Source organism: Etheostoma spectabile, chromosome 16, assembly GCF_008692095.1.
Source record: "Etheostoma spectabile isolate EspeVRDwgs_2016 chromosome 16, UIUC_Espe_1.0, whole genome shotgun sequence".
Classification (NCBI taxonomy): Eukaryota; Metazoa; Chordata; class Actinopteri; order Perciformes; family Percidae; genus Etheostoma; species Etheostoma spectabile.
This window is the reverse complement of record NC_045748.1, coordinates 26,696,404-26,716,969: the sequence shown is the minus strand read 5'-3', so window position 1 is coordinate 26,716,969 and position 20,566 is coordinate 26,696,404. Positions and strand designations below refer to the sequence as shown.

General features: G+C 44.0%; 1 pseudogene; it reads right to left on the bottom strand.

Moving 5' to 3' along the window:
* Positions 1 to 1,286: 1,286 nt before the first annotated feature.
* Positions 1,287 to 20,566, bottom strand: part of LOC116704751 (transmembrane protein 87A-like) — a 27,152-nt pseudogene continuing 7,872 nt past the window's right edge.

The window sequence follows — 20,566 nt, the reverse complement described above, 5'->3', positions numbered from 1 at the left end:
ATCAGAGGACATTCAGGAACCGAATCAGAGGACATTCAGGAACCGGATCAGAGGACATTCAGGAACCGAATCAGAGGACATTCAGGAACCGGATCAGAGGACATTCAGGAACCGGATCAGAGGACATTCAGGAACCGAATCAGAGGACATTCAGGAACCGGATCAGAGGACATTCAGGAACCGAATCAGAGGACATTCAGGAACCGGATCAGAGGACATTCAGAGACCGGACCAGAGGACATTCAGGAACCGGATCAGAGGACATTCAGAGACCGGATCAGAGGACATTCAGGAACCGGATCAGAGGACATTCAGGAACCGTGTGTCACTTAAAACACCATGGATGTTTTTTATCCAAGTTTTATGCGTGTGGAAGCACCAGAGACACAAAATAAGCCCCAAATCCTAAAAAAAAAGAGACTATTTTCCATCATACGGGCCCTTTAATGTCATATAAAGAACATGTATTGATCATGAAGAAATAAAAGCAACCCGTCCTCGCTCCTTCTTCCCTTTTAGCCAGACCTCCGGTTAATTTATGCGAATAAATATTAATTGTTGACAAAATAAAAAAGAGAGAATCAGATGAAAAAAACAATCACTTTCCAGTTTTGATTCACTTTTGATTTATTTCCAAACCAAACAGCACTTAATCAAAGTTGTTGTTTGTAATTTTCAGCGCCAACACACAGATGCTGCCGTGCGATATGAAACACACACACACACACACTTTAAAAACATTTATACAGTTTGTCATTGATACAACCCCCCCCCCCCCCCCCCCACTGGTCTTTCTTCTCCTTGATCACAGCCACGTCGAGCGACGTGTCCACATTTCTCAACAACTCAGAAGGAAACAGGTGTTTCATCCCTAAAAGGATTTCCATTACTTTTCCCTTTCAATGAAACTGTGACAGCCCAATAAACAACTGCTCGCCCCCCCCCCCCCACTCTGGTAATAATATAGTCAATGAACTGTGACAGCCCAATAAACAACTGTTTCGCCCCCCCCCCCCCCCCCCCCACACTCTGGTACATAATATAGTCAATGAAACGGTGAAAAGAAAATAAGCTGCCTCATTAGCACCCAAATTTGTCAAAATATACTGTGTATATTGTGTGTGTGTGTGGTGTGTGTGTGTGTGGTGTATGTGTGTACGTGTGTGTGTGTGTATGTGTGTACGTGTGTGTGTGTGTGTGGTGTGTACGTGTATGTGTGTACGTGTGTGTGTGTGTGGGGTGTGGTGTTACATGTACGTGTGTGTGTGTGTACGTATGTAGGTGTGTGTGTGTGTATGTATGTATGTATGTATGTATGTATGGTATGTATTATGTATGTATGTATGTATATATGTGTGTGTGTGTGTGTGTGTGTGTGTGGTGTGTGTGTGTGTTTTGTGTGTGTGTACGTGTGTATGTGTGGGCCAGGTTTAGCTACATTTGTGGGGACCAAAACTGTGATACAGTAAAACTTATGGGGACTGACAGCTTTGTGGGACAAAGGGCCATAACGTTAAAGGGTTTTTTGAGGAATAAGACTTGGTTTTAGGATTAGGGTTAGAGTTAGGTTATGGTTAGGGTGAGGTTGAGGGTTAAGGTTAGGCATTTAGGTTTGATGGTTAAGGTTAGGGTAAGGGGCTAGGGAAGGCATTATGTCAATGACTGGTCCCCACAAAGATAGCCAGACACGACTGTGTGTACAGTATGTGTGTGTGTACAGTATGTGTGTGTGTGTGTGTGTGTGTGTACAGTATGTGTGTGTGTGTGTACAGTATGTGTGTGTGTGTATGTATACACACACACACACACACAGTATATTTTGACAAATATATACAGTATATATCTATATCTATATATCTCAATACAAACAGGTAACACCTGAGCCGGCGTGCTGCTGTGATGGATTTTACTCCCGGTGTTATGTACAGTCAAGGCTTACAAAGCTCGTAAAGTCGGGGGTTAAATCCCACACAGACGCCGCCTCGTAAAACAAGCGCGCCCGGCCGGCCGTCTCTCCGTCCCCACATGTGCATTTAGTCATCCATCCTTCCCTTTTTAATCCACCTTGTACACCGACTGTAATCTGTATTATTCATCTTTTAAATCGCTCCGCTCGTCCCCCCCCCCCCGTCTGCTTTACTCCATCTTGGACATCTCGAACTTTGTCGTCAAGGTTTCCTGCAACAGAAAAACAAAGCAAATCACTTTTGGATTACAGCAGCGGAGATACTTGTTTTTTGTGTGTATTATGTATGTATATATATATATATTATATATATATATATATATATATATATATGCCTGTTGTACACTCGAAGGTGGGGTGAGAACTGGACGTGTTGTCATTCGAAGCGAAAAAAAAACCGTCAAAAATGTGAAAAAGGAAACAAAAATGCAATGTAAAAAAAAAAAGTGTGTTTAAAAAAATAAAGTCCTGGTCTCGGCCTCCACAAAGGGGGACAGGCCTGCAGCGCTGCGACCGACCGTCTCAGCTAAATGAAATGTGGAAGATGAGGGATGAGAAGGAATAATATGATGAGAGAATCTAAAGTTGAAAGAATAATAATTTCAATGAGTTAGATCATTTTTAATCCTCATGTTGTCCCCCATGTTGCCCTCATGTTGTCCTATGTTGTCCTCATGTTGCCCTCATGTTGTCCTCATGTTGTCCTCATGTTGCCCTCATGTTGTCCTCATGTTGTCCTCAGTTGCTTCTGTGTCTTCATGTTTGCCCCTCATGTTGTCCTCATGTTGTCCTCATGTTGCCTTCATGTTGCTCTTGTTTGTCTCATGTTGTCTCATGTTGCCCTCATGTTGTCCTCATGTTGCCTTCATGTTGTCCTCTTGTTGTCTTCATATTGTCCTCATTTTGCCTTCATGTTGCCCTCATGTTGTCCTCATGTTGCCTTCATATTGTCCTCATGTTGCCCTCATGTTGTCCTCATTTGCCTTCATATTGTCCTCATGTTGCCCTCATGTTGTCCTCATGTTGTGTCATGTTGTCCTCATGTTGTCCTCATGTTTCCTTCATATTGTCCTCATGTTGCCTCATGTTGTCTTCATGTTGTCCTCATGTTGTCTTCATGTTGTCTTCATGTTGTCTTCATGTTGTCCTCATGTTATCCTCATGTTTGCCCTCATGTTGTCCTCATGTTGTCCCATGTTGTCCTAATCAATGTTCTTTTTAATTCCCCAAAATAACATGATTGATTCCAACGCTCTTGCCAAGTACAAATCTCTACTTTCATTAATTTTGGGTCTTATTCTATTTTATAGCATTGTAAACAATGGAAGTGTGTTTGTTGAAATAGGTTGAGTAAAAGTTGACATATTTCCAGTCGTGATTATCATCAACATCCATTCCTTTAATTTTAGTCTCAATAATTCCTAATTTTTTCTGCTTTTCTAACTCAAACATTAGGTATAATTTCCTATAAATGAGGTTTATTGACCATAAATTCCAAAAATAACTGGAAAGCTAAAGTTAATAAGTTAGTGTTACGTAGTGTTGAAAACGTCCAAAAAGGGACAAACATTGAAAAAAGGCGTTTTGACGGGAAGACAACACGAGGGTTAACTTCCCTCAATCGTGATGGATTACATCTTTTGTCATTGAAGAGAAAATGTGGCAGGTTAGGGGTCGGATTTCCTAAATAACGAGTGCGTTGTGCATTGGGTGTGTTGCATAATCTGCCACGAGGACATGGCGAGTAGGGAGGTGAGGACATTACTTCCCCTTAATTTCATGTCCTAACGAGGGAGACTCATCAGGGTCTCAGTGGTCTCACAGCGCCGGGGCAGGGAAACAAGCGGGGTTCAACCTCTTAAATACGCCTCTCCGTGCAGGGAACAGACCCCGAAGGAAGCAACGTTGTTTTAATCCGAGCCAATGAAACACGTCCGTCCACCAGACGCACCGTGAAGGACGTCTCCGCGGCGTGCGAGGACGTGATGCTCTCTATGGACTCTGATGTCTCTCAGCGCTCAGACGGCGGCTTACATAAGGAGTGGATTGGACGGCACTCTGGTGATTGCTGCTGGGTCGCTTTGGTTAGAAAAAGGTTCAGCTCGGAGATCAAAGAGTAAATCGTTTGGGAAATGGTCCGAGAGACACGGTCCACGGGGGAGGGACGCAAAAAAAAAAAAAACTGTAAAAAATGTAAAAGACGATACGAGTGAGATGTGGACTGAGGATTTTCATTCAACAGTAGATGAATAAGAGACGCTTTCTCGTATTTATGGGTTCAACATGATTATTAATAGCTGCAGCAGAACCCCCCCCCCTCTCTCTCTCACACACACACTCACACACTCACACACTCACACACACTCACACACACACTCACACACAGTTTGACAGTGCTCTGCTCGCCATGACAACAGAAAAGAGGATAAACAGTGTGACGTAACCGTAGCAGAAGCGGCTTCCTGTTCTGAATGTTTGCCGCCACCTGCTGCTTATAATCTGAATTACACACATAAGTGTGTGTGTGTGTGTGTGTGTGTGTGTGTGTCCTGCAGACATGTATGCATGTTATATATCCTGATCTGTTGCACATCCTGTACTAACCCATACAGCCTCTTTCCTCTTAAATGTTAAACACTTATATGTAAAAATGTTGTGTTCTGTATTCATTGCCAATTTAAATAAATTTTTAATACGTAATCCGTACTATAAGCCCTACTTTTTCCACCACTTTAGACACTGCGGCTAACTACACGGCTAATGCATTATTTTTTTTTCCACATCCCGCCAAAGCTTTTGCTCGAAAAAGTAGACATAAAATTGAGGAGTAGTTTAAGAGTCCATGAAATTTGTACAAATCCCCCGCGCACTTTTCACAGTTACATTTTTAATCATATTTTTAGACTCACCCTCTCAACATGGAAAACGCTCGATGAAAGCATTTAGCGTTTTAAGTTGAAAGGCGATCATCTGGCCGTTGAAGAGGGTAATCGAAACTGCTGCACTATCTTGGCATAAATGATCGTATTGTGCAGTTAGACGCCCGCGTGAAGAACTGAGTTTTGCAAAAAGACGAACAAAAGCTTCAAGAATCATAGCATAGGCCGAACTTGAAAACGTCTTGAAGACTGGGTTAGCACGCAGAGAGCGGGCGGCCGCGGTTTTTCCACCGTGCAGATCAGACTAAAGGCTAAGCCATCGCCACCGAAATGAAAATCAAAGATTTTAGAGGTGGGCCATCGTGGTGTTTTAGATTTATGAGAAGAAAAGGCCTGTCCGTCAGGGCACGCACAACTTGTGTCAGCAGCTCCCTCCCGACTACGAGGAAAAATTTGCTAACTTCCGCACATTCACTCAAACCAAGATAGCGGAGAATTCCATCGGGCCAGATGAGATCATAAATATGGATGAAGACCTTTGACGTTCGACCTGCCTCTCACTCGGACTGTTAATAAAAGAGGTGACTCGTCCATCACACTGAAAACCAGTGGACATGAGAGAACGCATTTTACTTGTGTTCTGAGCTGTACAGCATCCGGACTAAAATTTTCCACCGATGGTGATTTTTAAGCGGCTGACAATGCCAAAGGAAAAATTCCCAGAGAATCGTGGTGAAAGTCAATAAGAAAGGTTGGGATGATGGAGAGCCTAATGAGGATTGGCTGAGAGAGTGCTACGCAAAGCGACCAGGGGGATCTTTCGCAGAAAAAAAAGCAATGCTCCGTTATGGACGCATGAGGGCCCATATCACAGATTCAGTGAAAGCTGCCATCAAGAGTACAAACTCAATTCCAGCTGTGATTCCGGGGGGTACCACTAAGTATTTGCAGCCACTGGACATCAGCGTGAACCGGGCATTTAAAGTGGCACTGCGCGGTTGAGGGGAGGATTGGATGACGAGCGGAGAGAAATCCTTTACCAAAAAAGGCCGCATGCGAAGAGCATCTTTAACTCAAGTCTGCCAGTGGATCCTAAATGCGTGGAGCCGTGTCAAAACATCCACCATCACAACGGGTTTCGAAAGGCTGGACTGCTGCGTGATGAAGAGGACCGCGTGCGCTCAAGTGAGAGCGACGACGAAGAGACTGAAGTGAGTGACGAGATCCTGAGGCTGTTCCTTCGGACACTGAAGAAGAGGACTTTGATGGTTTTAGTGCACAGGAGGAAGATCAAGACGGCGATTAATGACTTTTCCTGGTAGGCTGCAGTGTGTACACCGGTATATATTTTTTACCAGTCGTTAGGAGATATTGGAATGTTGTTGTGCACTGTTCAGTAAAAAAAGCATACACAACGTTATTTGTGTGTTACCGGTACGTACAGTAGGCCTACGCATAATTAAATTAGGCACTGTTCGGAAAAAAGCATTCACAATATGTATTGTTACCATACAGATTAAATTAAAAGTTAAAAAATCCTCACGTGTAATATCTTTGTGTGAATATCTCGTATTACAACGTGGGCCACCTGCGGCTTAAAAGCCAGTGCGGCCTTTACAAGTACAAAATTGATTTTCTTCTAAAATTAGAGCGTGCGGCTTTTAATCAGGTGCGCGTTGTAGTCCGGAATTTACGGTAATATGCCTACTTATGTACCAATAACTGAGGCAACAGACATTCCTGCTTTTACTTTTTGGTAAAGTTCCAAATATTCATGACTTAATCTATCTGTGTCTAGAGTTATTTTACAAATCCCAGCATATTCCCTTCCTCTGTTTTTTTTAAAGGTTTTTAAATACATTTAGATCTCGTTCTTGGGGTTTTATCTTAGCGTGAGCTGAAATTGTCTCGTAGTTTAAAAGGACAAAAGTGTCTTCTCTATCTTCTATCTTGCTTTTCTTCGTCTCCAATCAGCAGCATTTTCAGATTAAAGAGATTACGTAAATCCTGCCAGACATTTGAGCAAAATAGCAAAAATAGCCTTGTTTAAAGGTGCACTATGAGTCTCTGCAAGATGCCCCCCCCCCCATGTTTCCGTGACGGTCATGCCTAACTGACTCAACCGTGAGGTGTACTCGCCAGCCTGTCGCATGCAGGGGGGCGCCGTAACGATATACACTCAAAATCCAGATCTACATGTAATCTCACACATGTATAACGACCCAAACTGTTACTAAACCCCTCCCCCTCCCCCAACCATCTGGCCTGTGATTGGCTGGAGTCTTTTGTTGTGTTTTGGTGCACAGCCTGTGCCTCTAGTGGTTGTTTGTTTGACGCGTTGTCTCCCAGATCAAGGAGAGATGCCTTTGATTTGAGACCCTGAAACCACGCAGGAAGTCACAGTGCACCTGTTAATACTTGATATAGAACTTATTTTTAATCGATGCCTGCCGTTTTCAGTTTCCCGCTCTCCAGACAGGAATGCACACAACTGTCGCTCGACCCTGACCGAGGGTCTATAAAGTTTTCTCTTATTGCTGGCGTGTGACGTCGTGGTGCATGAATGACGGGAAGGAACCTAAATGACTGACCTCATCAGAGTCCAGCAGGGGCGGCAGGGCGCTGTGAGAGGGAGGACAAGCGTCACAACGTGAGTAATATTCTTTTAGGACTCGTAGTAACCGATCAGTGCCGAGGGGCTGACTTACACATCTGCCATAGACGAGGGGATGTTCTCCTCGACCCATTTCAGATCCTCCTCCTGGGGAAAAAACAACAAGTGGTGTTGAGATGATTTTTTTTTTATACCTTATATAAATTATTTCCTCTTCAAGAACCTAAAATAACTATTACAGTGGCTTGAATGAGTTTACACCCCCAGGCTAAAGTTGATTAACCCCCGCGTTGTCTTCCTTGTTAACCGGGAACTTGCCCTTCCAGGTCAAAATTGATTTTTTGTTGTTGTTGTTGTTGTGCTTTTCCGATGTTTTTGTCCTTTTTCTGATTTATTTGTCACTTTTTCCAGCTTTTGGCGCTTTAAAAAAAAAAAAAACCTGAGCTGGTTTAATAGTAGGTTTTACACTTATTCTTGGAATTCATGGTCAACAAACCTCATTTATATCAAATTATACATAAGTTTTTAGTTAAAAAGGCAGAAATTATGAATTTGTTTGACTAATAGTTCAGATCAGAGGATGTTGAGTGGATCTCAGATGGGTAGATGTCAAAGTTTAGTCCGGATACTGGTCTGAAACCATTAAAAAAAAATAATTCAAATGCTATAAGATGAAATAAAACACTCAAAAATTCAATGAAAGTAATCATTAATGTCACCTGAACAACGTCTGGAATCATCCATGTTATTTTTGGGCAATTTGGTTGAAAGAAATCTAATATTTCTAATATAAAACAATTTGAAACGGGTCAATTTGACCCGAGGACGACACACAGGAATTAAAAAACATCTTTTGGAAATTTATCTTAATGCCTTAATACAAAAAAATTTAGGAAAATCCAACCTTTAAGGACACTGAGTTACTTTGTGAATGAATAATGTATTGTAAATAAATAAATGTTAAAAATAAAAAAAAAGCTAAATGTCTGCGCTGTATCTAAAGCGGAAACCCAACAGCCGTCACTCACCGCTTTGTTGGCTTTGGCCGTGCCGTTGCTCTCGTTTTTCGCTCCCCTCATTTTCATCCCCTCTGGAGACACAGGTGTCAAAAACAAACAGCCACATGAGAACATATGGAGGTGATCTATCTAACTAACTAACTAACTAACTAACTATCAAAGTCACTAACTAGCAATCAAAGGAACTAATCTATCCGGCAACTAAAGATACAACCAACTAACTGAATAGGACAGCACTGAGGATGGAAGAGAGGAGGCAACAGGTTAGGAAGGATGGAAAAAGGGAGGAAAGGAGGAAAGGAGGAAAGGAGGAAAGGTTTCTGACCGAACGCCTCGTTCATCATGGGCTCCTTCTCCACTTCCTCACTGTCTTCATCCAGCAGAGGACTGAAGGCGTACCTGCACACGGACCGGGAGAATCAACCGGCTTTAATTCACAGTTAAAGAGAGAAACGAGTGTAAAAAACCAACAGCCCGACATCCCCCCCCCATTACCTCTGGTTACTGACTGACGGTCGCCATAGGAACATGATGACCAATAGGATGATGGAGAACAAGAAGCGCCAGAACGCATCATCTATCCACAGCTCCCTCCAGTCCTAGAGAGAGAGAGAGAGAGAGAGATATTTAATGAAAACACTTCATTTACAGGAAGAAAAAAAAGACTGGAGATGATGAATGTTTCTGTCTCTTCCGACCTGAATCTCTCCCGGAGAACAACTCGGAAGGAAAACACGTACGTGTAAGAAAAGGCGAGTCACAATTGATCATAAAAATATCCTAATGAAGGGGGACAAAAGCCCTTTGTATATGATGCGTCCCTGTTAGTGTTGGCGTTGCATAGTCTGTCCACCAGAGTCCAAGTCAAGTCTCAAGTCTTTGAGTTGAGTCCAAGTTTCAAGATTTTGAGTTGAGTCCAAGTTTCAAGTCTTTGAGTTGAGTCCAAGTTTCAAGTCTTTGAGTTGAGTCCAAGTTTCAAGATTTTGAGTTGAGTCCAAGTTTCAAGTCTTTGAGTTGAGTCCAAGTTTCAAGTCTTTGAGTTGAGTCCAAGTTTCAAGTTTTGAGTTGAGTCCAAGTTTCAAGTCTTTGAGTTGAGTCCAAGTTTCAAGACTTTGAGTTGAGTCCAAGTTTCAAGTCTTTGAGTTGAGTCCAAGTTTCAAGTCTTTGAGTTGAGTCCAAGTCCAATTTCAAGTCTTTGAGTTGAGTCCAAGTCAAGTTTCAAGTCTTTGAGTTGAGTCCAAGTTTCAAGTCAGTTTTGAGTTGAGTCCAAGTTCAGCTTGAGTGAGTCCAAGTCAAGTTTCAAGTCTTTGAGTTGAGTCCAAGTTCAAGTTTCAGCTTTGAGTTGAGTCCAAGTCAAGTTTCAAGTCTTTGAGTTGAGTCCAGTCAAGTTTCAAGACTTTGAGTTGAGTCCAAGTCATTCAAGACTTTGAGTTGAGTCCAAGTTCAAGCTTGAGTTGAGTCCAAGTTCGTCTTTGAGTTGAGTCCAAGTTTCAAGACTGATTGAGTCCTCGAGTCCAAGTCCAAGTTTCAAGTCTTTGAGTTGAGTCCAAGTTTCAGTCTTTGATTGAGTCCAGTTTCAAGCTTTGAGTTGAGTCCAAGTCAGTTTCAAGCTTTGAGTTGAGTCCAAGTTCAAGCTTTGAGTTGAGTCCAAGTTTCAAGTCTTTGAGTTGAGTCCAGTCAAGTTTCAAGTCTTTGAGTTGAGTCCCAAATTTCAAGCTTTGAGTTGAGTCCAAGTTTCAAGTCTTTGAGTTGAGTCCAAGTCAAGTTTCAAGTCTTTGAGTTGAGTCCAAGTCAAGTTTCAAGTCTTTGAGTTGAGTCCAAGTTTCAAGACTTTGAGTTGAGTCCAAGTTTCAAGACTTTGAGTTGAGTCCAAGTCAATCTCAGTCTTTGAGTTGAGTCCAAGTTTCAAGACTTTGAGTTGAGTCCAAGTCAAATCTCAGGTCTTTGAGTTGAGGTCAAGTCTCAAGCAAAACTAATGACAAAAAGCACAACTCCGGGAGGACTTGTTTTCGCCATCATCAATCCATTTTTTTGATTCGTGAGTGCAGGCACACAGGCATAGCGCACGCGTTAGGTTGCACATTACGGCAAGGGCAGGGGACATGCAGACCATCACATGTTTCTCTAATGCCAAGAAAATAGAAAGACATGAATACATTTAGATTTCAAAAGCAGTAGATCCATGAAAACAGTTTGACGAGTCTCGACGCTCGATTCTGAGTCAAGTCTGGTTTTAACAGCAGAGCTTACTTACAAACTGAACTATACTAATATATCCTATACATCCTGCTGATTTATTGCAAAATCTTGAGTACTTACAGCCAGACATGTAGACCGTCTGAAGGTCTTGGTGCTCCAGATGATGAAGATGACCGATGCTGGAAAAAACAAAAACCACACATCGGAGCTTCAAAGGTATGAAACGATAACGTGAGTCTGTTAGTTTTACATCTCGGCACGCGGGATCTTCTCCCTGAGGGCAGCTGGAACGGTTCCTAATGTTGCTCTACAGTTACTTGTCTCAGAAATAATTGCGATCAACCCTCATGTTGTCCTCGGGTCAAATTTGATTTCATATTTTAGAAATATGGGATGCCGATATTAGTGCCGAAAATTTAAAGAACAAAAGGGACAAAGATTTTAAAAAATAATAATGACGTAAAAAAGTGAGAATGTCAAAAAAGGGACAATGGAAAAAGGGAAAATAATGTAAAAAAAGGGACACAATGTAAAAAGTGACAATAATGTAAAGAAAACTGACAATGTCAAAAAAGGTGACAATGAAAAAAAGTGTCAAATGGAAAAAAGGGACAATAATGTAAAAAAGGGCAATAGTGTAAAAAAGGGCAATAGTGTAAAAAAGGGCAATAATGTAAAAAAGTGTCAATGTAAAAAAGGGACAATAATGTAATAAGGAAAAATAACTTAAAAAGGGAAAATAACGTAAAAAGGTACACAATGTAAAAAAGGGACAATAATGTAAAGAAAACTGACAATGTGACAATGTCAAAAAGTGACAATATAAAAAAGTGACTAACGTAAAAAATGGATAATGTAAAAAAAGGGACAATAATGTAGAAAATTGACAATAATATAAAAAAGGGACAATAACGTAAAAAGGGAAAATAACATAAAAAAGGGACACAATGTAAAAAAGTTTCAATAATGTAAAAAAAGTGTCAATGTAAAAAAGGGAAAATAACGTAAAAAGGGAAAATAACATAAAAAAGGGACACAATGTAAAAAGTGACAATAATGTAAAGAAAACTGACAATGTCAAAAAAGGTGACAATATGAAAAAGGGACACAATGTAAAAAAGGGACAACAATGTGAAAAGTGACAATAATGTAAAGAAAACTGACAATGTGACAATGTCAAAAAGGTGACAATAATGAAAAAAGTGACAAAGTAAAAAAAAAAAGTGACAATGTAGAAAATTGACAATAATGTAAAAAAGTGATTATTTAATAAATTGTATCCAGGAGAAGAAAGGGTTGATTAAAGACAATAAAAGGTATTTTCCGTACCTATGACGGCGAAGATGAGCGTGTTGGTGAAGTGTCGGAAGAGAGACAGCTTGACCACGTTCCTCCGCAGCCTCAGCAGCTTCATCGTCTGGGCCAGACTCACGAAGATGTGGCGACACAGTCAAGGAACACGGACCACAGGTTGAACAACGGATTCTGGGTCTGATCTACGCTCCTGGACACTAACTGGGATCATGTGTGACTGCACAGCCAAAACTAAGAGTTTTAGGCCTTTATTATAGACAGTTTTTAAAAGTTTTGGTTCTCTAAAACTGCAGAAATGTCCAAATTCTGAGATTGTTTTTTTAATTATGGATATAAACACACACACACTAAACGAATATTCAAATTAATCATATCATAACTTTGGTTGATTGCATGATATTAGCATTTAGGGGGGAAAGTTGTTTTTGTTGTTGCTTAAAATCAACTATACAAAGAGCACAAAGCAAAAAAATGGGAAAAATTAAGTAAGAGAGGGCGGGCGAAAGGGAGCGAGAGAGGGAGCAAGGGGAAGAGTGAGAGGGAGCAAAAGGAGAGTGAGAGGGAAACTGAGAGGGAGCAGAAGGAGAGTGAGAGGAAGCGGGAAGGAGAGCGAGAAGGAGAGCGAGAGGAAGCGAGAGGAAGCGAGAGGAAGAGCGAGAGCGAAAGGAAGCGGGAGGTAAAGGGGGGGGAAGAGAAAGAGTGAGAGGAGCGGAGGTGAAGAAGAAGGGGCAGCAAGAAGAAGGAGAGTTTAAGACAGCGAAGAGTGGCTAGAATGAGAATGCAAATTGAAGTTTTGTAAGTAGGATCAAACACTAGTGTCATTACATAAGCTTGTAATGGATTTCTAGGAGAAGGAGCTAAAAAGAGGTAACGACAGAGAGCGAGAGCAAAAAATGGGAAGAAGAGTTAGGTAAAGAGAGGAGAGGCGAGGCGAGGAGAAGAGGGAGAAACGGAAGTCTGAGAGGGAAAAAGGAGAGTGAAGAAGGAACGAGAGGGACAGAAGGAGAGGAGTGAAGACGGGAGAGGGCTGAAGAAGGGAGGAGAAGGAGAGGGTAAAGGACGGAGAGTAGAGTGAAGAAGAGGGTAGCAGAAGGAGAGCGGTGACGAGAGGAGGGATGAGAAGGAGCAGCAGGGAAGAAGGGAGGGAGAAAGGAGGACGAGGGTAAAGAAGAGAGGTGAAGAGGATGAAGGTAAAGCAGAGAGTGTAAGAAGGAAGGGTTTAAGAGGACGAGGTGAAAAGGAGGGGTAAAGAAGAGAAAGGGTGAGAAGGGAAGGGTAAGACAGGGAAGGTGCAAGAAGGAGAGGGTAAAGAAGGACAGGGTGAAGAAGGAGAGGGTGAAGAAGGAGAGGGTAAAGAGGAGGGTAGAAGGGTGAAGACGGAGAGGGTAGAAGGAGAGGTAAAGACAGAGGGGTAAGACGGAGAGGTGAAGAGGAGAGGGTGAAAGAAGGAGAGGGTACAGAGGAGAGGGTAAAGGGAAGGAAGAGGGTAAAGAGGAGTAGGGTGAAGACGGGGAGTAGAGGTGAAGAAGGAGAGGGTAAAGAGGAAGGGTAAGATAGAGAGGGTAAAGAGAGAGGTGAAGAAGAGGGTAAAGACGGAAGGGTAAAAGGAAGGGTGAAGAAGGAGAGGGTAAGAAAGAGAGGGGGAGAAAAGGATTAAGAAGGAGAGGGTAAAGACGGAGAGGGTAAGAAGGAGAGGGTGAAGAAGGAGAGGGTAAAGGAAGGGGTGAAACGGAGAGGTGAAGGAGAGGTGAAGAAGGAGGGGTAAAGGAGAGGGTGAAGAGGAGAGGGTAAAGAGGGAGAGGGTTTAAGAGAGAGGTTGAAGAAGGAGGGGTAAAGAGAAGGTGAAGAGGAGAGGGTAAAGACGGAGAGGGTAAAGAGGGAGAGGGTCGAAGAAGGGAGTAAAGGGGTAAAGAGGGAGAGGTGTAAGAGGGAGAGGGTAGAGAGGGAGAAGGAGATGGGTTGAGGGAGGGTAAGGAGAGGTGAAGAGGGAGGGTAAAGAGGGAGAGAGGGTAAAGAGGGAGAGGGTAAAGAGGGAGAGGGTGAAGAAGGAGAGGGTGAAGAGGGAGAGGGTAAAGAGGAGGGGTAAGCAGGGAGCGGGGTGAAGACGGAGAGGGTGAAGAGGAGAGGTAAAGCAGGGAGTTAGGTGTTGTGAAGGAGAGTTGAGAGGTTGAGGTTAGAAGGGAGAGGTAAGTTAGAGGTTATGCATGGTGAAGACGGTAGGGTAAGCGGTCGAGGTAAGTCGTGAGGGGTGAAGACGGAGGGTGCGTTTGTAAGAGGATAGGTGAAAGAGGAGAGGGTGAAGAGGGAGAGGGTAAAGACGGAGAGGGTGAAGAGGAGAGGGTGAAGAGAGGGAGCAGGGTGAAGACGGCGAGGGTAAAGAGGAGAGGGTAAAGAGGGAGGGGAGGGATGAAGACGGGAGAGGGTGAAGAGGGAGGGGTGAAGAGGAGAGGGTGAGAGGAGGGGTGAAGAGGTAGGGTGAAGAAGGAGGGTGAGAGGTAGGGTTAAGGACGGGAGAGGGTAAGACGGAGAGTAAGCGGAGGGGTGAAACGGAGGGGTGAAGCAGGAGCTAGTAAAGAGGAGAGGGTAAAGAGGGAGAGGGTAAAGGAGAGGGTGAAGAAGGAGAGGGTAAAGAGGGAGAGGGTAAGAGGAGAGGGTAAAGAGGGATGGGTAAGAGGAGGAGGGTAAAGGGGGAGAGGGTGAAGAGTTAAAAGGGAGGGACAACATAAGTGTGCAAGAAAGCAGGATGTGGAAAGATTGTGCGACGAGGAGGAAGATAAGGAAGTGTGGAGAGGCAGGGAAACGTTTTAAGCAGCTACAGCTGTTCTTAAAAAAGCGTGTTTCGTTCAGCAGGGTGTGCCAGGTGGGCGGGGTTTAACCCACGAAATCCACTCTGCAACCAACTGGTTCAGTTTCATGCGGCATGTTTTCAGGGCTTTTCCTGCCATGAGCCGTCTACCTGTGAGCGTCAAATGAACTGAAAGACTTTCTCAGACCTGATGATCGTAAGATGATCCAGCAAGTTTTTTCTTTAAGCTTTTTGAGCGTTTATTCATTATCTGCTCTAGCTTTTCCAACGTTTTAGACAAAGATGTGTTCATACCAGTGGTACAAAGTGATGCACAATGCATTTTTTATTTTATTTTTTAAAAAGGGAGAAAGGAGACAGAAGACGACAGACGAGACAGACAGACAGACAGACAGACAGACAGAAGACAGACAGACGACAGACAGACGACTTGTCGGATTTCTAGGGGCACTAGGTACGTCTGAGGCTGGATTTCAGCTCAGTTCGACCTAATTTTGGTTCCTTTTGTTTTCTACTGTGTGTGTGTATGTGTGTGTGTGTGTGTGTGTGTGTGTGTGTGGTGTGTGTGTGTGTGTGTGTGTGTGTGTGTGTGTGTGTGTGTGTGTGTGTGTGGTGTACACGTGTTTTAAAGGATATCCACAGACAACACAGGAGTCAATGAGGCCAGCACTATGTCACACAAAAGCCTACTGCTGGTGTCCTCGATCCTGGAGAGAGAAACAGGTTACACACACACACACACACACACACACACACACACACACACACACACACAACACACACAACACACACACACACACACACACACACACAACACCACACACACACACACCCCACACACACTCTATGTGTGAGACTTACAGCGTTGACTCGTAGGATCCCCTCGACGATGGAGAACATCAGGTAAAGCAGACCGACTCCGACGACTCTGTGGAGCAGCGCACCGAGTCTGGGCCTGGTGGACAGACCGGAAGACGTCTCAGCTCCGTCACGGTTTCTTACACATTGATTCATTGATTCATTGATTTATTGATTTATTTCGTCCTGGATTTCTCCCGTAGCAACAAAGTCGGATTCAAAACGGTGATAACTGCAACAGATATACAACACACCATGCATACATGGTGTATATGTATGTAAACGTGATACATGTGTATACACATATTGTGATACATGTGTATACACATTGCAAACAGACCTAAGTACTACACAGATAAGAACATCTGCCTCTGCACCACCAAAGTGAACATAAAATAACTATAAAATATATAAATATATAAATGCATGTGACACACAGTCGACGGACAGAGATGGCATCTTGGAAGTTTGGATCAATTCATACAGTATGGTGTGGTGGTGTCACCAAGTGGTGTCCCATTTCATAGGGGTACGTTTTCACCCCTACCCCTTACCCCTTGAAATGGGACTCAGACTTAGTCCTTCAGCTTACTTGACGATGCCGTATCCCAGGCTGGCGATGATCACCAGCACCCTGGCCAGGGTCCTCTTCACCGCGGAGAGCACCTCGGCAACACCACCGCCCCCGGGACTGCAGGAGGACACGTCACAACATATCATCTGCTGCTTATTATGCGCGTTTCCCTCACCCCCCCCCCCCCCCCCCCCCCCCATTTCTCCTTCAGCTACCTGACAAGCCGTCGTATCTGATACTCTGGAACTCGGCGTAGTACACGGCCTTCTCCACCATGCCCAGGAAGATGACTCCCCCGATCCAGAACTGGATCCGGAGCAGGTCCCTCCAGTAGCGCGCCGACAGCAGCAGCCACAACGCCGCCAGCAGCACGTACACGATGCACATCACCATGTAGAACTGGACCCAGGGGCACACAGAGAGACACTCTGGGACAACAGGTGTGTTTCAGAGTTTTAAATGATCCGGGGCCACTTGTTAGATTCTCCTTTACAGGACCAATGTGGGGATATTCTATATTTTCCATAATGTTTCCTTTCTAATGTCTTTATTCTTAACCGGTTATAAAAGTAAAGTAGATAACTAACACTTAGTTGGTTTGTTGACAATAACTAAAATCTACAACACGTGTCAAACTCGAGGCCCGCGGGCCAAGTCCGGCCTCTTGCAGATTTTGATTAGCTGCCGATCAAAAAAGTTCAAAAAATTTTTTTGGCCCCCTAGTTTTTTTTTTGGGATTGTCCTCCCGTTTTTTTTTTAAATTTTACAGATCCGATTTCTGAACCGAACTTGAGCACAGTGTTGTAATTCAGACCTGTTCCTGAGTCCCCCCCCCCCCTCCCCCCCCTTTCCCCCAAAAACGCCCTGTCAAAATTTAAAGTAAAAAAAAAAGCCCAAAATAACTTTAGAAAAGTGGGAGGTTTTTTTTTCCCGGACTGTGATTGTTTTTGTTTTTTGGGGGGGGTTTGTGTTGTGTGTGTGTGGTGGTGTGTGTGTGTGTGTGTGTGGGTGTGGGTGTGTGGGGTTTTCTTACCCCCCATAAAGGCACCCAGGTGACAGGTAGTGTGAGGCCCCTTCATGCTGATTCACTGCAAACAGACACAAACACGACCGTAAAATTTTAAGCTGGGGGTTTTTAAACGGTAAGGGTCTTCCCACAAAAACTATTTGAGTCCCCAAGGTACCCCGATGTCCCTGAGAAAAGTCGATGGTCATGGAAGGGTCTCCAAAGGGGTGAGGGGTTTCACAAATAGAGAAACTGACGTGGTGGGGAAAAGAAGAAAAGATAAAAGAGGATTTATTCAAAATTTTTAGGAGAAACTTTGGGAAACCGTGTGTGTGTGTGTGTGTGTGGTTGTGTGTGTCTTTTGGGTGTGTGTTTTGTGTCGGTGGGGGTTTTTTGTGTTGTTTTTTTGTGTGGTCTGTGTGGTTTCGTTTCTGTGTGTGTGGGTGTTTTGTGTGTGGGGGGTGTGGTTAATTGGGGTTTGGAGGGGGTTTCTGTGTGTGTGTGTGGTGAGGGGGTTTTTTTGGTGTGGTGTGGATTGGGGCAGGTTTCGTGTGTGTTTGTGTGGGCCCCATATTTTCGGGGGAAGTATGTGTTGTGGCAGGTTTCTGGGGGTGTGTTTCGTGTGGTTGGTTTTCTTTTTGTTTCTGTGGGGGGTTTTTTTGTTTTTTTTTTGTTGTTGTGGCTTTTTTGTGGTGTCTTTTTCTGTTTCTGTGGGGGGGTCTGGGTCGTGGTGGGGGTTGGTTGTTAAAGGGTTCTGTGGTGGAGGTGTGTTGTGAGCTGAGTGCAGAAGGGGGGGTTTTTTCCGGGGTTGATCTTTCTGATCTGCGGGGGTAAAAAGTGGGGGTCCGTCCCCCCAGCTCCAGCCCCCTGCGGGACGACCGAGCCCCCTGGGCAAAACAGACCATGTAACGTTAAAAACAACACACACACACAAACAAAACACACACACACACACACACACAGACACACACACAGACACAACAAGACACACACACGGGACACACACACACACACAAACGGGACGAGTTTAAAAAAAGGTTTTCAGAGTTTAATTGATTTTCAATTGATGAGCCCATATCGATTCATAAAATTCTGAATTCACTTGATTGACTGACTGACTGTCCGACTGACTGACTGACTGACCGACCCACTGACTGACTGATTCACGGACTGACATACTAATTGATTGACTGACTGACAGACCCACTGACTGACCGACTGACTGACTGACTGACTGACCTTAGGACTGACTGACATTAGGACTGACGGACTGACTGACTAACTGACTGACTGACATTAGGACTGACTGACTAACTGACTGACTGACATTAGGACTGACTGACATACCCACTGACTGACTGACCGACCGACCAACATTAAGACTGACAGACTGACTGACTAACCGACTGACTGACATACCCACTGACTGACTGACTGACATACCCACTGACTGACTGACTGACAAACCCACTGACTGATGACATACCCACTGACTGACTGACTGATGACATACACACTGATGACTGACTGACTGACCAACCAACCCACTGACTGACGACTGACTGACATTAGGACTGGACTGAACTAACCCCTGACTGACTGACCAAATTAAAGACTGACGGACGGGATGACAAACCGACGACTGACAACCCACTGATGACTGACTGACTGCTGACTAACCGACTGACTGACATACCCACTGACTAACATACCACTGACTGACTGACTGACTGACTGACTGACAAAACATACACACTGACTGACTAAACTGACATTAGGACTGACTGAACCAACCGACTGACTGACATACACACTGCACTGACTGACGCTGCTGACGACTTGACTGAGATGACGACATACCCACTGACTTGACTGACGACTAAACATGACTGACTGACTGACATACAAACCCCACTGATGACGGGACTGATGATGACAAGACCGACTGCCCTGACTGACCGACTGACCTCTTTATTGGGATGGAACGCAGTTTTTCCCCATTTCAGCCGGAGTGCTCTCCTTCGTTACCGTGGCAGCCTGGAAGAAGAAAAAAGATGGGAGCCGGAAACATCTGTGAGTCAAACATTTAATATTTCAACATCTAAAATGAACGCAGAATTTTACGTTAACGTGACGTTGTGTTATACTAACCAACGTACGATACATTTAAGCCACAACAGTTTCTATGTTCAGGGAATGCATCAGTCTCTACTAGAACACAACTAAACATGGAAGTGGGGTTCGTTTGTTGTCATAAGGTTATAATTCATGTTAAAAATCCACTATGGAAACAACATAAGTGTCATATCCAGAATAATGTTCTGAGTCCGGAATACATGTTTATCACAGGAGATAAGGAAAGGACGCTGATCTCAGGTAGATAACATGGAACTGGGCAGATACAGGAGGCAGCAGGGAGACTGTTGCCATGGTGCTGTGTGAGTGCGTTGGATGTGCACACCTTTGTTTTTGGAGCGACCGCTTCTCTCCTCGTCCTGCTTGGTAAATTCTCCTCTGTGATTGGCTGGACAAAAACAAACGGAAAACAGGAAGACACTTAGTGCTTAAAGATAACTACAACTGTGAAATGTTGGTTTGGGAGAGAGAGACGAGTAAGAAAAGAGAGAGCAAGACGGAGCGAGACAGACAGATTGAGAGACAGACAACATGAAAAGAGAGAGAGACAGTTTGAGAGACAGGTTGAGAGACAGACAACATGAAGAGAGAGAGACAGAGAGAGAGAAGACAGGTTGAGAGACAGATGACAGGAAAAGAGAGAGAGAGAGAGAGAGAGAGAGAGAGAGAGAGAGAGAGAGAGACATACAGGTTGAGAGACAGAAGACAGGGAGAGAGCGAGAGAGAGAAGACGGGTAGCGAGACAGACAGGTTGAGAGACAACATGAAAAGAGAGAGAGAGAGAGAGAGACAGTTTGAGAGACAGACGACATGAAAAGAAAGAGAGAGACAGACAGGTTGAGGGACAGAAGACATGGAGAGAGAGCGAGAGAGAGAAGACAGGTAGCGAGACAGACAGGTTGAGAGACAGACGACATGAAAAGAGACAGAGAGAGAGAGAACCAGGAAGTGTCTCACCTGTTCTTGCGGCAATTCAGTCAGTCGAGTTTTCACGTCAAATTCATCCAGGCCGAACTGTGTGATAAAACAAACGCACCCTCTTTAAAACCACCTAGCACACACACACTCACTGTGTATTACTCATTTTTTGCACTGTGAGTCTGGTGTGTGTGTGTGTGGTGTGTGTGTGTGTTGTGTGTGTTTATTACCGTTTGGCTAGTTGCAGGTGATTGGAGGATATTGGTGAACAACATAA